This window comes from Monodon monoceros, unplaced genomic scaffold (assembly GCF_005190385.1).
Source record: "Monodon monoceros isolate NGI ecotype Baffin Bay Population unplaced genomic scaffold, NGI_Narwhal_1 Super_Scaffold_13, whole genome shotgun sequence".
Lineage (NCBI taxonomy): Eukaryota > Metazoa > Chordata > Mammalia > Artiodactyla > Monodontidae > Monodon > Monodon monoceros.
The window spans coordinates 78,046,241-78,063,425 of record NW_021703769.1 but is presented as its reverse complement, the minus strand read 5'-3'; the positions used below and the strand labels follow the sequence as shown (position 1 = coordinate 78,063,425).

Sequence of the window (17,185 nt, the reverse complement as noted above, 5' to 3'; positions counted from 1 at the left end):
AATGGGGAGGTGATGATAAGAATATCCAAGCGGTCAGAATCGCAATCTTCAGATACTTGAAGGATTGTAGAGGATTTAGGCCAAACCTGGCTGAATCTGTTGGGAAGCTTGTTAGAAGTAGGTTGGGTTGGGCTTCCCTGGTGGCGCAGTGGTTAAGAATCCGCCTGCCAATGCAGGGGATACAGGTTCAAGCCCTGGTCCGGGAAGATTCCCACATGCTACAGAGCAACTAATCCCGTGAGCCACAACTACTGAGCCCATGTGCCACAACTACTGAAGCCCGCATGCCTACAGCCTGTGCTCCGCAACAAGAGAAGCCACCGCAATGAGAAGCCTGTGCACCACAACGAAAGAGTAGCCCCCGCTCGCTGCAACTAGAGTAAAGCCCGCGCACAGCAACAAAGACCCAAAGCAGCCAAAAATAAATAAAATAAAATAAATAAGTAAATTTATTTAATAAAAGAGAAGTAGGTTGGGTCGCCAGATTTGGCAAATAAAAATACAGGATGCACAGTTAAATTAATTTGGATTTCATGAATTTCGTATTTGGGACATCCTTATACTAAAAGAAAATTATTCATTGTTTATCTGAAATTCAAATTAAACTGGGTGTCTTGTATTTTATATGTGATTCCTACCTAGACCTACTGAATCAAAATCTCTGGGGGTGAAATTGTCAGTGTTCCCGAGGTGATTCTGATATAGACCATCTGTGGACCAGCAATTGGGAGCCGGTTTTACAGCAGCCGTTCTCAAATCTTATTAGGCAGCAGAGTCACCTGGAGGGCTTGTTAAACCATAGATGACTGGTCTACCCCTGAAATCTCTGATTGGGTAGATCTGGGGTGGGCTCTGAGAATTTGCATTTCTAACAATGAGAATTTGCATTTCTAACAAGTTTCACCTGTGCTGGACCTTGAACCACACTGAAGGGAGCAAACCCCTAGCCAATCTGGGTGGTTCCAGAAGACAAAGCCAGGACTCCTGCCGAGAAGTCATCTTGAGTGGACTTCAGCTAAGTCCAAGGTAGGATTTTTTTCCCTAACAATCAAAACTTAAAAAAAACTAAGCAGTTCATCCCAGGATGAGTGAGTTCCCCATTACAGGAACTACTCAAATAGGAGCTGAACTATTATATTCACACAACAAACACTCCCCCAGCAACAAATGCTGGAGATTTGGAGACAAGCAAGACCCCATCCTGACCCTCTGGCAGCTCACAGGCTAGTTTGGGAAACCAGTAGTTATCGCGGTGTAGTGTGATAAGAGAGAATTTGAGGAGTGTCTGCATCTCCGCCTGGTTGGTCAGGGCAGGCTTCCCAGAAGGGGTGAGAGGGGCTGGAGACAGGGACACCAGAGCAGCTGGGCCCTGGCCGGGATTCAAGAAATAAATGGACAGACTGGGCAGGACTGTTGGCGGACTGGGTGTGGGGTGGAGGGAGGCACCTTGGATAACACTGGGTCTCTGGCTTGGGCGGCCAGGGGGATGGTGCAGACATTTACTATGATGGGGAATATGGAGGGCAAACTGGGCTGTGTTAAGGGTGAGGGGCTTCTGGGGGCCAAGCAGGCAGCTATGAGGTCTGGAGACATAACACTGACCCTGACTTGTTAAGGTCCTTGGGGACATTGGTGCTGTGTCTCTTTGGAGGCAGGGTGGCACATGGGAAGTCTCTTCTTGACCCCTGATTGGCTGTGAGACCCTGAGCGAGTCTCTTCCCATCTCTGGACCCTGGTTTTCCCAGTGGACAATGAGAGACTGGACTCAAAGACCTCAAAAAGGTCTTCTGCTCTGGAAATCTAGGTAATACTGACTATGTATGTATACCGCCAAGCCTTCAGCCCACCTCCTTCCTGCTGCTGTAGCCAGTGGCCAGGGCCACACCAGTTCCCCCCAGAGCTCAGCCTGAGGCTGTCCCCAGCACTGGGTCAGGTCCCAAGGGCAGGCCCAGATGCTGGGCCAGTCAAACCCATGTGCAGATTAAGTCATGAATTTAATGCTGTCTGACTGGGTGGGGGGGGGGGCGGCGGGGTTGCATCTCCCCTTCTGACAGCCAGGAAGTGGTTAAAGGGCCATAGCCCTGACTTCCAAGCCTCACTCCTGAGTCCTTGGGCTTGCCTCCTTCCCTCAATCCCAAGCCTGGGTCCCCTGAGCAGGCCTGGCTGAGGACAGGATGGAACACAGTCTGGCTGCCAGTACCTGCAAGTCCAGTCCTGCTGGTAGAGATTAATTGAAGGGGAAATAGCCCATCTGTACTGCAGGGTCCAGCCTGCTGACAGGCACAGAGGCCTCTCAGCTAATGAGATCATCACTAACCTCGGGGCTCAGAGGGGTAGGACGCTAAGGGTGGTAGTGACTGGACCAGGTCTTGGGAGAGGGGACAGTGGGCCACATATGTGTCTGAGAAGGAGACTGGGTCGTGCCACGGGGAACATGGTTTGAGGCGGGGAGACAGGGCCGTGCTCTTTGGGAACTCATGAGCTGAGTGGCCTTGATCGTGTGGCTTAAACTATGGGCCTCAGTTTCCCTGCCTGTGAATTGGAACTAATAATAGCACCCTCCTCGTACGGTCGTCGTAAAGGACGAATGCATGTGAAATGCTAGCACAGTGCCTGGCACACAATGAATGTCCCATAAATGGTGATGATTATTTGTCAGTGGTGACTGTCCTCTTTTGGACATGGTGGGGGTGAGGAGTCCTTGGACATCCATGTGAAGATGTCCAGACGGCTGAGCTCTGGGTCTGATTGGGGGATGTCATCACATAGCTGGGGACTGAGACCCAAGGGTAAGCAGCGTTGTTGATTGTGGAGGGAGGAGAGGGCAGAGGCCGGAGCCCAGGTCAAGGATGACCTGGGCCACCTTTCCCCATCGCCACTGGCCTCAGCAAACCCCTCCCAACTCACTTTCAGTGTCTCAGCCTCCAGCCCCCATGGCACCAAACCAGGGGCCCCCTTTGCTCCTGGGGTTCAGGAGCCTGTCTCCCCCAGGGGCAGCACTCACTCCCCTGGGGGCTCCTTTCCCCACCCCTGCCTGTCAGAGACCCACCTACCCGGTGATGATGTCAGGACTCGGGGCCTCTGCACCCTCAAAGGTACAGGTTCCTACAACTTCAAGTAAACTCTTGACCTGTGGTCATACACAATTTAACCACCTTCTTGCCACTAAGGTCCCTCTGCTGCTCCCGCTGGCTCAGGAACAAGGAGCACTGGGTTGGGAATCAGAAGATTTGAGCTTGAATTCTGGTTATACCAGTTCTCCCTGGGTGATCAGGGAATGTCACCAAACCTCCCCGAGCCTCAGTTTTCTCATCTGTAAAATGGGGACAATACTCCCTAGCTCATAAGGTGGTGGGATTGTTCATTCTTTCAGTGACAAGCTTGTTATGAAGACAGATCCTGATTACCCCTCACCCCCCACCCCCCAATGCTACAGGAGCAAAAACGAGACCGTGGAGGGTCTACCTTTGCCTGCGATGGTCAGGGAAGGCTTCACAAAGGCAAGGGTGTTTACACTGGTCCTTTGAAGGATGAGTCTAAGGAAGGGGGAGTCCAAGCAGGGGACGGCACGGGTTGAAGGCAAGGGTACGGCAAGGTCCAGGGACCTGGGATTAAGAGGGTCAGGGTGGAGTGGGATGCATGATGGAGAGCAGCCTTCCCGTGAAGTTGGGGACTACTAACACAGGGTGAGCCCGCCCAGAGAAAAAGCTCAGTGTGGGGAGAGGGGGTGGGGAGGGACATGCCTCCGGAGTTTCCTGGAGGAGAGAGTTCTTTGTAACTGTCAGAAACGTGATGGAACTGACAAACACACGTGAAACCAGGCACTTAGCTTGTGAAACTAAGTCTGGGTCTTTGTAAAAATAAGTGTGTAACAACAATGGTTTTGTCAAGATATTTTATGAAGCTGGCAAAGAAAACCCATCTCCACTGTGTCCAAGGAATCTGGGTGTGCCCCTTCCCCACCCCAGTCCCTGCCCTGAAGCCAGGCTGTACTCCTGACAACAGGGGATGTGTCCCCAGAGCACCCTGGGGAGGGGGCTCTCCTGTCAACTCCTCCCTTTCCCGGGGGGACCCTTCTCCAGACCTCCAGCCCATGAACACAAGCGTGGGGAGGTGGCAAAGGTAATCAGGTCATGGCTGGAACAAACTAGAAGCCCTCCCTGTGCTCCCTGCCCAAGGAGGTGCGGCTGGGGAGTAAGGGCCACAGGACTGGGAGATGGCCCCTCAGCTCTAGGGGCAGGTCACTCATTCATGTCACAGCTATTTGGTGAGTGGCCAGTCTGAGGCTCACCAGAGGAGATGCAGGGGGAGAAGCACTGTGAGGTAGCAAGATAAGTGCTGGGATGGTAGACATGCAGCAGAGACATCAACTGAGCTGGAATGTGTTTGGGGAGGATCAAAGCTGGGAGGTCTTCCTGGAGGAGGACTCTTGAAGCGTAAGTAGGAGCTGATAGATGTAGAAGGGGAGGAAGGATGTCTTGTACAGAGTGTGGGGCATGTGGGAAGAAGGTTTGGAGAGGAAAAAAGGAAGAGCATGGGCTCATGCACAGGTAGGCAGAGTGGGCCAGGAGGGGCTGGAGGAGCTAGGCCCACACCCTGCAGGCAATCGGGAGCCAGTGAAGGCTGCTGAGCTGGGGAGGTCACAGTCAGCTTTGCATTTCAAAAAGATCTCTCTTGCTGCCTGGTGCCCTCGATTTTGGTGGCCTCTGCCCTGGAGAAAGGTCTGCCTCTCAGAGATAGCCCGGTCCACATTAACCAAGACAGATCTGTACGGATCAGCAAGTGACAGAAGAGCCAGGCTGGGTTCAAATCAATTACTATGTGCCCTAAAGTGACTTGACCTCTGTGCTCAGTTTCCTCATTTGTAAAATGGGGTTAATATAAGTACCCCCACCATTAGGGGTGAAGGAATTAACATATGTACAGTGCAGCAGTGCCCAGGAATGTAGTAAGTTCTGTGTTAACCGTTAGTGTTAACTGTTAGTACTACTCATAAACAACGCCAGCTAGTCTAAACCACTACAGGCATGAGTTAACCAGGAAGACGTATAGATCGGTATAAATCAGAACACATAAGGTAGATAATGTACCAAATCAGTGCCAACTTGTGAAGACTAGTAGATACCAACCCCCACGGACCCATAGAGACCAGTATTCGCGGGTCAGAAGATGCTGCGGGGAGAGGCCTGGGAGGAAGGCGCTCGGCAGGCCGGCAGAGAGAGGATTAGCAGAGCAAGCTTCCCCCTGCCTTCTTGGAGTCTCTCTCAGGAGGCGCTGGCACTGCTGTTCGTTACCCAACCCTCGAGAAGACGTTGCAGTGGGGAGGGAGAAAGCTGAAAGCCTTCTTTTCAATTATTCAGCATCCGGAGCTTCCTGCCGCCCGGATGGAGCCGGAGGAAGGCCCTGGCCAGAGCCCCCGGGCTGGGTCTGGCTGGGCTAGGGGGAGGGCTGGTTGCAGGAGGGACGGGCAGCCTGGCCTGCACACAGCCTGGGCCTGCTCCTGCCCTTCCTCCCCAATGCCCCCAGCCCTGGGCTGCGGGGTTTGGCGGGGGGGGGGCAGCCGTGCCTGGGCAGGCTTGGAGCTATCCCCTTCCCTGCGGACTCAGACTGTGCTGTGGAACGGAGGTGGGGGCGGGCTGGCCCAGTTCCCAGAGCCAAGGTGGGGTGTCTGGGGGTAGGCAAGGGAGGGAGGGCCTGTCCACTGTCCACAGGAGAAAGCCAGGCAGCTTAGCTGGCACCTGTGTCCTGGGCAACCTGTCCAGCCCCCTGTACGTCAGAAACACGGCACTCGGCTTCACCCAAGAACATGCTGGCCCAGACTGCTCCCTTTGCCTGGAATGCCCTTCCCCTTCCATTCATCTTGTAGTACGCGGCTCAAGCATCACCTCCTCTGTGAAGCTCTCCCTGACCTCCACTGTGGGATATGCCTCCATGCTGCTTCCAGAGCCTTACCTTCTGGTTACCACTCTCAGTGTTCCCCTTGTCCTGCTGTGACTATTTGCTCCCTAGCCGAGTGAGGGCTTTCCAAGGGCAGCGACTGGGCTGTGTCCATCTTTGTGTCCCTACCGCCTAGCACAGAGCTTGGCACAAAGCAGCCATCTGTGAATATTTATTGAAACCTGGCTTGTGTTTGCACTGACGGGGAGCTCACTACTTATTTTTTTAACCACCTCCATCTCTGGGGACCTCAGTGGGAAAGGTCCCTGGTTACCACTCTCAATATGCCCAGACTTGATGTGTGTTAATATTTGCAAAGGCCACATTGTCATATACTTTGTAAGCCCTGGAGTCCAGCTCTGTCATTGAATGGATAGGAAGGACTCACCTGGCACCTAGGTTCCTGCCCATCAAGCCAGGGCCCTGTCTTTATTCCTGTTGGCTCTGATTTGGGTTCCCAGAGCAGAGGATCTGGATGGCAGGTCCCCAGGGACAAAGAGGCCTCTGCTGTCTGCTCCCTACAGAGGGGCCCACAGTATAGGCAATATAGGCTAAGTGAGACCAGTGCAGCCCACTTCAGCCCAGGACAGGCCATAGAGGAACCAAGAATTCAGACTGGATACATCAGGGAACCCACAGACCAATGCAGACCAGTATTCTAGACCAGTGGAATAGAGCAGAACACACAGTACTGGTCATTGAAAATAATACAGACCAGTTGAACTCAGGAGGCAGCCTGTATAGACCAGTACTGATATCAAACAGCAAGCAGTGTTTTAGTCTCCCCTCCCCTGCGTTCTGGTGGAACAAAGGAATCCCTGCACCCGCTCAGCCCACTCTGTTCCTTTTTAGGGCCCTCTGGCCTTCAGGGAGCTGTAGCCTTCCAGCTAGGGAGCAGGCAGCTTCCCTGTGGTTGCCTGAGCTCCAGTGGAGATTTGGGATTGCGGGGAGAAGACTGCGAAAGAACATTTTCATGGCTGAGCTGTCACTGATGGCCTGGGCTGCCAGGGAGGTGGTGATCTCTCTGTCCTGGGGAGGGGCCAAGCCAGATGGCCTTGGGGAGGTGTCTTAGAGAGAGCCACCTAGGTGTCATGCTCTCTGAGGACTCTCCCAAGCTGGCCTCTAGGGCTGAGGCTGGAGTAAAATCAGAGGGGCCCTGTGCTGCCATCAGCTTCATTACGTCCTTTACCCACTTCTCCTCCCGGAAAATATCAGACCCACCCGGGTTCACACCCGGGAGCTGGGCTGAGGAAGGGGAAGATGGGCTAGAAGCTGTATGACCAGATTTCTTTCCCTTTTCAGGTTTCAGTTTCCCCATCTGGACTAAGTGCCAGGGCCTGGTTACTAGTGGGGCCAGGGTAGGGCTGGGCTCTGAGTCCCTGGCAGCCCAACACTTGGAAGAATCCAAGTTGGGTGGTGATGTGCCTGCCCTCCCAGGAGCTATCAGCAGGAAGGGTGTGTGCTGGACAGACAGACAAGCCCCTTCCACCCGCTGGGGAGGGTGAAGTGGGGAGACAGAGCAGCTGCCTCCACTGCCCACACAATCTCATTATGGAAAATTCCCTCTATTGACTCAGCTTTAATCAGGCAGGCTGCCCTGGGCTTCCCCCCCACCAGGTTTCTGCTGGGCTGGGTGAGATCAAAGAGAGAGCCGGGCTGGGGGCTAGAGCCTCATCTGCCATTCCCATCGATCCAGATGCGCCTCTTGTTGCTAGGCAACAGTCTCCAGTCTCTCCTGGTCCTTCCTCCCCCAGGGGCGGCAGGATCGGGCAGTAAAGGGGGAGAGAGACCCCACGTTCATTCTCTAGCTCTCCCCTTACCAAGCTAGAGATCTCTGTCACCAAGCCGGGAGCCCTCTTCCTGCCCAGGAAGGGCCCCCCATCCTGGGAACTTGACCCTCCCACCAAAACAGACCCCTTTTCTCCCCTCACATTTGTATTCATCTCCAGAATACTCGAAATCCACACCTCCTATGTCCCATGTAAGCACTCTATCAGGAAGACAGGCCAGGGATTCACCAGAGAGGGGAAGGGACCCTTGGGGGTGTGGGGTAGGAGTCAGTGAAAAAGTCCAGATGGGGCTGCAGGCTACCGTCTTCCAGCCCAGCATTGGACTGGATGTGGGAATCATGTAATCTTGAGAGAATGGCACTGAAGACAAATTCACACTCTCAGTTTTGAGTGGGTTGGCTTTTTTTCTTTTTTCTTTTTCCAAAACGTAGGATGCATTTCATAGTAGTTTTTTCTTTTTTGTTTCAAGTGCTATAATTTAAAACTGTAAGTTGTATTTTAAAACAGGCATAAAAATGTACTGTGGGTTTTGGGGGCTGTAATTGACTAAATAATGCAGATCATTTTATCACAGTTTAATATTTTGCATATTTGATCTACCCTATACTGCTCATCTTTCTCTTTTTAAAAAACTGAGTGTGTGCAAGTCATCCCCACAGTTGTTATGTGGTGACCTACTTATATCGTGGCTTATTTAGGATTTTAAGGTCTCTCCCCTCTCTGAGGTCTTTACAGTCCTTGGGGATGGAAAGTATCTCACTCTTACCTCTGGTCCCTCATCAGACCTTTTTGTAAAAAATGCAGCTAAGGGATAGGAAGAGTTGATGCACTTCCCAAAGCATAAAGACCCAGAACTCAGGAGTCTAGGACCCAGCCCTGAGAGCTGCTGGGAGATGCACAGTCCCTGGGCAGCCGTCCTGGTGCCCTCGGTCCTGCCACTGCCTGCCACCTGCTCCCCCCAGCTCCACAGCGCAATGACAATTCTTCTCTGCCTCCCCTGCCCAGACCCAGTCACACACTCCAACTCTGAGAGGCATAGCTTTCCAGGGTCCTTGACAAATGGTAACCAATTAATGTCAATTAATCTGATTAGCCTAAATAGTTAATTAAGCAGTTAATTAACAACATCATTGACAATAACCTATGGCTCCCGAGGGATTGTGGGTGGGCGGTAGGAATGGCAGGGGGCGGGGGCCCTCCTTGCTCTGGGAAGAGGCGAGCCCCTTAAGTTCAGGTTGAGAGTGGGGGGCTACTCGTGCAGCTGTGGCCTCTCTGAGTCTCTGCCTTGCTCTGCCATCAGGCCCAGAATCTTCATCAGGGCCTCCGACCCCACCCCGGCCACAAACCCTTCCCCGGCCCCTGACCAGGTTTGAGAGGGTCTCATTTCTATGAGAAAGGCTGAATCTCAGCACAGCAGAGGACGGAGAAAGGCCTCCTGTTTGGGAAGTTGTTCCACCCCAAAATCCTAGCGAGGAGTCCCTGCCCCGGCTGCCATCCCAACCCCCCGCCCAGACCGCGCACCTCATAGCCTACCACCCCCACCAGGGCCATGGACTTTCCCAAGCTGCAGAGCAGCCCTGGAGGGGACTTGTCATCCTGAAGCCCAGATGAGGAAACAGCACCTCTCATATGCCAGGCCCTGTGCTTGCACTGAGCACCAGCAACGATAATCAGCCCAGGGCGGCTGCCCTCGAGGAGCTCCTCGTCTGGGGCGCTACAGAACAGCGCAGCCTGCTGCGTCTTAGCTGCGTGGTGCCGGCGGCGCTAACCACCTCTCTGTGCCTCAACATCCTCTGCCGTGTCCTGGCTCCGTCACGAGATGTTGTGAGGACTAAATGAGTCAGGACACATGAAGCCCTTGGAGCGGTGCCAGTCACACGGGAGATTCCAAATAGTTACCGAGGGAGATGGAAGGGTAAGCAACCATCGGGGCAGAGTATAAAAGCGGCTGAGAAAGAGGTGGTCCCAGGCACCTGGGGGCACACAGAGGGAGCTTGGAACGAGGCATCGCACAAAAGACGCGGGAGTAGAGGCTGAAGGTCAAGGAGGTAGAGGAAGAGGGAAGAAGGGCATCTAGGCAAAGGGAACAGCATCTGCAAAGCAATGAGGCACCAATTCTCCCTGCTAGCATGGGTAGTCACTGGGGAGCTTTCAAAAATCCTGACCTCCCAGGTCCTACACTCAGATTCTGAATGGGTGGGTCCCAGGAACCTGCTGTTCATGGACTGTTTTGGAAATACCAAGGCAGGTAGGTACTCTGCACCTAGAGACCGTGGCTGCCGTGGTTTCTGGGTGTCCCAGGCTGGGAGGAGCAGAGCTGCAACAGGGGAGGCCCCAGGCCATGTGACCCATGTCCCGAAAGCATACCGCAGGCCCCCCTGTTCTCTCCATCTGTCCAATCATGCTCGCCCTTCACGGGTGACCTTCCTGAAACAGCTCTGGCCGTGTGCTTACCTGCTGGAAACATCCCTTGGTTTCTCTGCTGCCTTCAGGAGAAAGGCCAGACTCCCCTGACTGGCGTTAAGGCGCCTCACGAGGCCTCCCTCTCCAGCCTGCTCCTCTATTCCTTGGACTCTCCAGCCGCACTATTCCCTAAGTGCTGGGGCTCTTTTCTCCTCCGTGACTCTGCTCATGCCTGTTCTGTTCCTTCTGGCCAGAAATTCCCTTCCCCTTTTTCTCCCCCTGGCAAACCTGTACTCATCCTATGAGGACCATCTGTGATGCTGGCTCCAAAGTCAATCAGGCAGGCAACTACCCACCCCCAACCACCAATGCCCAGGCAGCCCCCGGGATGGTCCCACATAACCCACATTCCATCCCTAAACATTCACCAGCTCATGGGCCTTGCTCCCCACTGGACTGAGGGCGGCTCCTCCCTTTCTCCAGCGCTGAGCACAGGGCTTGGGGATGACAAGGATAATTGAGTTTTCAGTTTAGAGGAGCTGCTGAGCAAATGTTTAATGAATGAAGGAATGACCGTCTCTGCTTTCTGATGTATGAGGAGCAGAGGACAGAGGAAGAGAGAATTCGGGAGGCAGATAAGAGAGGTGTTCTGGGGACAATATGGGTCACAAGAACCAAGAAGCATGTGCTAGACTATGCCAGGTAGGGAGGGGGGACAGGGCTGCCTGGAGGCAGGACCTGCTGAGTGTCCCAGCTTCCCTTCCATCCCGGAGGCCCCCTCTGGCCCCCTGTTGGGAGAAGCGGGGGCTGGGCCCCTTTGCCCGTCCTGAAGCCCACTTCCCCAACCTGGTTCTCTGGTGCTGACGGCTGTGCCAAAGCTGCGCTACCTCTCACCCTGCCCCTGCCCCGGGTGAGCCCAGCCTGGAGCACGTGCACATGCCCTGTCAAACCTCCCAGCGGTGCATCTCTGGTACCCGTCTCACCTGCAGCTGTGCCATCACCTCCTCCCTGGCCTCTCGCCCTTGGTCTCTTTCTCTTCATCCTCTTCCTCCCAAAGGCAGCCAGCGTAGGCTTCCTTACGCACAAATCTGATCATCTCATGACACTGCTCCAAAGGCTACTTGGCTCCCATCACTTTCCAAATAAACTCCCAGCACTTAACAGTGGTTTTTGAGGTCCTTCAAGACCTGACCTGGCTCACCACGCCGCCGGGGCTGCGCTCTATCCTTGGGCACGCCCTCTGTGCCATGGCTCTGTTAGATCACTGACTATTCCCTTAGTTCACTAGGACTTTTCATACCCCTGTGCCGCGGCCCACGCTGTTGTCTGGAGTGCCCTGCCTCTACCTTCTCTGTCTGGCACCTTTCCTGTCATTCTCCAAAGCCCGGCTTAAAGGCCTCTCTCCCTAGTCTCCTCTGGCTGCCCACGTCACATCTTAGTCCTAGCAGAACCTCAATGGTCATCACTGTCAGTTAACTCACGCCTCCGCTTCCCACTAGTCTGGGAGCTCCTCAAGGTCAGGGTTGGTGTCTGATTCACGTCTATGTCCCCGGTGTTCATACAATGCCCGGAAAATCAGAAGCATTCAATAGATGTTAACGGTGTGACCTCACACATTCAAATGACCGCCACCTCCGGGCAGCGCACTGGGTTTCATCTCTCCTTGGGTGTCTTCACACTCATTACCTGAATCACTTGTCAGCGCACACCTGGAGGTGGGTATTATTATGCCCATTTCACAGGAGGGAGAAACAGATCTGATTGTGGAGGTTGGGGCCTAGCTGTGATCAGAGGCCAGGAGATTGGCAATCGCCTGATTCCCAGCTCTGAGCTCCTTCTTCTAAGGTCTGGGTGGGTCCAAGTTCTCACCCCGCCCAGGGGATGTATGACTCTCTCGTGCTTCCCCTCCCCTGGCAGCCTTGGCCCTCCCCACCTTGGTCCTTGGCGGAGGGGTGTACTGAGGAAGCAGGCCCACCTCAGTCCCTGGCTAGCCCTGTCACAGGCCTCAGAGCCATCCTCTCCAAGGGAAACCCACAGCCCACAGCAGATCCCCAAGGTGTGCCCCACCCAAGAGGGCAGGGGAGGGGCGAGTTCTCCCCCCAGCTCTTGCTGGCTTCCTGGGAAGCTGGTCCACCTGTGCCCAGTGTTCATATGGCCTTGAAAAGTATGCTTTTTGCAGAGTCTTTAAAGACATCAGAGAATTCTCACTATAGAGTAAAAAACAGCATGCCGACTTCCCTCAACAGGGCGTTCCCAGTTATTTAATGCTATGTATCTATGAACGCATGGACAAAATCCTGGTAGGAAATACCCCTCTGTGTTCACAGTGGCTGTCTCTGGGTGGTGGGACCTCACATGACTTTTTTCTCCTTGGTTTTCTATTTCCCAAGTCTAGCACAGTGAGGATGTGCCATTCTTAAAATCAACAGAATTCAATGAACCTCACTTGTCTCCATCCTAGGGAGTTCTGGGGAACGGTGGTGGGAATGGGGTTCAGTACAGGAGAGGTCTCAGAACCACGGGCTACTCCGAACACTAGAAACAGGCAGGCCAAGAGCGCCCCAGCTCCGTAAGCTGCCTGGCCCTCAGGGTCTGTTTCCCTGGGCTCAGGCCCCCCTCTAGTCCTCACAGGCCCCGGCAGGATGCTGAGTGAGCTGTGGTCCTGCCCGCCAGCTCCAGCTGGCACAGCAGCCTCTGCAGTGGGCAGGAGGCCAGGGCGGGGGCGGCAGGATGCTGAGGCCAGGCTGACTGCCTAAGAAGCAGCGCCACAGACGGATGGGCTGGCGGCTTTTGGCTATAAGCGGGGAGACCCTGGAGGTTGGGGGCTGCTCTGGAGCCCAGGCACACGTGTCCGCTGAGGCCTTTCTCCCAGATCAGCGGGCAGCCTGGGCAGCCTGGGCCTGGCTCACCTGCCCAGGCCCCCTGAGAGCCCCGTTCTGGATGACACAGAGTCAACAGGGCTTGGCCTCTGGGGATGGAGCTGTCACCCTCCTGTGCTCATGACCCAGAAGAACGTGAAGAGACAGGAACCTAGAGGTGTCAGCAGGCACTAAGCCACAGTGAAGACCTAGGCTGGGCCAGGCTGGGGTCTGTAACTGTTGGTAATGGTCCCTCCCTGTCACGGGCTCCTCTGGGCCTCCCACGCTCTCATGCTCCTGTCTCTCCTCTCTAACGGCCTCGGCCTCGGCCTCTCTGAGCTCACTCCCCCCTACTGAGCCCCCATACCCTCTTCTAACTCCATTCCACTTGTCGGTTGCCCTCGCTTCTCTGAGTACCACCTCCCTGAGCTCCTTCCCCTCCCAGAGCCTCTAAGACCCCACGGGGCCCCTTCCTTCAGCGGGTGACCTCTTCCTTTCTTTCCTTAAGCGCTTCCCCCTCTCCCTGGGCCCAGGTGTTAGAATTGAGCAGGAACTTCCCCATTTCTTGCCTGGCTGCTCCTCCCCCAATACAGCCTGGACTAGTGTCCATACCGACCCACTGCCGTGGCAGGGCCCTGCATCTTCTCTTTAGAGTATCAGCTGTGAAAATCCCCCCTCTCCCCAAGACTCTATGGATAAGTCTCCACCACCGCACCGCTGCCGCTTCCCTGGATGTGGGACCTGAGCATATGTGTCCTGGGGGATTCCTGGACATTGCTGAACAACTCTGGGAGGTGTGTGGAAGGCATCTTCAGTGTCCCTGCAGGTCACCTTAAATCTTGGGCCAGGAGGGCTCACTCCTGACTCTGCCACAGAGTCCTGGGATCTCTGGGTGAGCCACTGGGCCTCTTCAAGCCACATTTTCCCATTTTGAGTTAAGACCACAAGTTTGTAGTTAGGAGGGATGGATGAATTTTAAATCTCAGCGGCAATTAATAAACCTACGCTTCAAACATTGGAGGTGAATTCTATCTCTGTTGATAGAAACACAGGCTTCCTGACGCACGGATCTGTGGAGCAGAGAGATCTTAAAACCTTAATGCTGGCAGGGCCGTTGGGGGGGGTCATCTGATCAAGCCCCATGGTTTTATGGTTGAGAACACTGAGGCCCAGAGACAGGAAGAGACCTGTTCAAGGTTACACGAGGAGCCAGGGTCAGAGATGGGCCCAGAAAGAAGGTCCTGGGACTCCATCTCATGCCACCCTCCAACCCCTACTGGCCCACAGTGCCCTGGCTCATCCTCACTCAGGAGAGCCTGGAGAATCGAGGGCAGAGAGGTGTTGTGGAAGCCACACTGGGCCCCTGAGGCAGAGGGCTAGAGTTGCACCAAGACTTTGCTCTGTGACCTTGGGAAAGTCATGTCACTTTCAGGCCTTGTTTTGCTCCCCTGTGAAAGGGAGACAGTAGCACCTTTGGCACCAGGTCATGTGAGGATGAAATGAGATACTGTATGTGAAGTGACAGGCCCATGGCAGGGGCTCAGAGTGTGTGTAGGAGTTAAGCGAGAGAGGGTGGGCTCTCCCCCATCTCCTCAGCAGCACCCACGGCTGGCTACTGGGACAGGAGGAGCTGTGATTCTGCCCCACTGGCAGCGAGAAGCAGGCAGAGGAAGAGTCAGTAGGTGAGGCTGACCCCAGCTTTGCTGACAGTTACTTGTGCCCGTGGCCCCAACACAGAGGGTGAGGGCTAACTGCTCAGAAAGGAACAGGCAGTGACCGGCTTGCCAAGGTCAGCAAGAGGCTGGCAGGCAGAGAAGGTGAGAGTGGGTGCGGAGGTGAGCAGGCGGGGCCTGCCAGACCCAGACTCCCCCCCTGGCAGGCGTGATGGTGGCGGGGGTGGGTTGTGATGGGAGCACCCAGCTGGATAATTCAAAGCACATTCCACCTCCAAATATCCCAGTGACCTTGGGGGAGTCAGCGCCTCACTGCACTGCACACCCTCACCCATGTGCTACAGGCTCCTCACCTGGAAAGCTGGCCTCATGAATCAAGAAACTGGCATTTAACTGGGTCTTGATATCAAGGGGCCAGGACAGGTTATCAGCTCCACAGCTGCCCCAGGGAAGACAGCTTGGGTGGCTTCGTGACCTTGGGAAAGTCATTCAAGTCTCATTTCTCAGTTGTGAAATAGGGACATTGATGGCTTCCTTGGCACGTTTTCATGAGGATGAACTGAGTTAGCTGTAGCCTCATATGTGCCTATTATGGAGCCTGGTACGAGGGCCTCAGCCAATGTCCACCTCCTTCTGGGAAGAGAAAGACGTACTTGAAACAGTGCTGGAAACTTTTCCACCTTTGTCTAGCTCCTCCATAAGAAATTCTTACTTGTGTTTGATTTGCTAACACCTGCTCAGCATTTTACAGCTTACAGCTAGTTTCCTATCTAATAGCTGGAGTATTTCTTTGACCGCCAAAGTAGATACTGTTAATGCTATACCTGTTTTACAGATTGGGAAACAGGTTCAGAAAGGTTAAGTGGCTTACCTGAAGTCACATAGCTTGGATATGAACCCATGTCTCTCACACTTCAAAGTCCATGACTCCCTACTCATTCAACCCCACCTTTTAAAATCCAAACCATTCTTTATTCGCTCTTCAAGAATTCCTCTTCCATCCCTCATGGGAGAGTGGGATGGGGCATAAAGTTAAGGAACCAAAAAGCTGATGTGTGGGAGCAGTTTGTTAGCCAGCTTGGTCCTATTTCTGCCTGGGGAACGATCTGGCTGGCACATGCTGGGACCGTGACCTTAAGATGCCCCCTAGACAGAGAAACTCTCCAAACTCTGCCCTGCTCTCCACCAAAGTACCTGCCTTTTCTCTTGTCACAGGATGAAAGACCAGCCCAGGCCCCTTGATGCCAGAAGTGGATGAGTGAGTGAGGTCTTAGGAGAGTGAGAAGTTATGGCTGGGATAGAGAACAGGCATTAGAGTACCAGGTCAGAGCTGGGTGCGTTCCTCTTGTTCCCCCTCCAATCCATCCCCACAGTGGACCTGCTGCCAGAAGCAGGAACTGCAGGAGGCTTCAGCACTGTCCAAGCAGGAGCTCTGGGATGGAGGGGGAGGAGGATACAAGAAAGAGGCTGCGTCTCTTCTCTATCTCTCCTTTTTTTTTTTTTTTTTGTAACCAGGAATTTGCTCTGGGGTTGGTTGGGCCCACTCTGAGCTCCAGAAACTCTCCCTGGGCATCCAGAGAGACCACGTAGAACCCCCCCCCCTAAATTCCTAGTGGCTATTATCTCTTCTGTGCCCTCCATTCTCTCCCCAGTGAGAGAGTAAATGCCATCCTGTGTGAGACCCAGTTCTCGTTGCCAGCTTCTGCCTCCCCAGGGGCGTTTGGACAGCTGGGAAAGGGGCCAGACTGTCCCTTATGCTGCCACCCTGTGCTGGACAGAAGCCCAGCATTCAGGTGGGGGCCTGCTCATTCCATCCCTCCCAGTGACCAGCATCTCCACAGGGTCCTTCATTGGTCTTTCCCTTCCCTAGGGAGCAGGTCCTTCTCCTCAATTGGGGGAGGGCAATTGGACTGCAGTTGGGTGCCTCTCTAGCATCCTTATGGGCCAGGCCATGGTCATTTATGCTCAGTGGAGTCCTGCCCATGACCCGGCAGGGTTCTCACTTTCTCCATCTCTCTCAGCGAAATGAAAAACGTTTCTCATCTCTGTTTCCCAGGTGCCTCGCACCCACGACCAAACACACTAACAGTCCCCCAACCTCTACCCTCTGCTCTGGGATCTGTGGACCGTGGGCCCCGGCCCGTCCGGGGAGGCCCAGGATTCCACCCAGCCCCAGCCCCTCTGGGAAATGCCCCCGCCCCGCCAGGGGCTCTCACCTCCCTGCTGCTGATCGTTGCGCTCCGCCGGGCGCTGGAGCCAGGCCCTCTGGCCCCGCTTGTCTGGGCGGCCTCCGGGCCGCCTCCTCGGCTCGGCTCGGCTTGGCAGGGCAGCTCTGCCGCCCCCGCGGCCCCGCGCCCTCCGTCTCCCCGCGGGCGCCGCTGCCGATTGCTGAAATGCTGGACAGCGCACCACCATGGAGGCGGCCTCCCTGCCCGCTTGCCGGCCAGAGCGGCCCGGCATCCACAGCGCCCCCTATAGTCCTGGAGGCCGACGGCAGCCAAGCCAAGGGACTGGGCGTCTGTCG

General features: G+C 54.7%; 1 protein-coding gene across 1 annotated transcript in view; it reads right to left on the bottom strand.

The window, feature by feature from the left end:
• Positions 1-16,972, bottom strand: part of SRRM3 (serine/arginine repetitive matrix 3) — a 53,492-nt gene extending 36,520 nt beyond the window's left edge. The window contains exon 1 of the mRNA XM_029221600.1: positions 16,878-16,972. The gene's annotated coding sequence lies outside the window, so the exon portion shown is untranslated. The remainder of the gene's footprint in view (positions 1-16,877) is intronic.
• Positions 16,973-17,185: the final 213 nt, after the last annotated feature.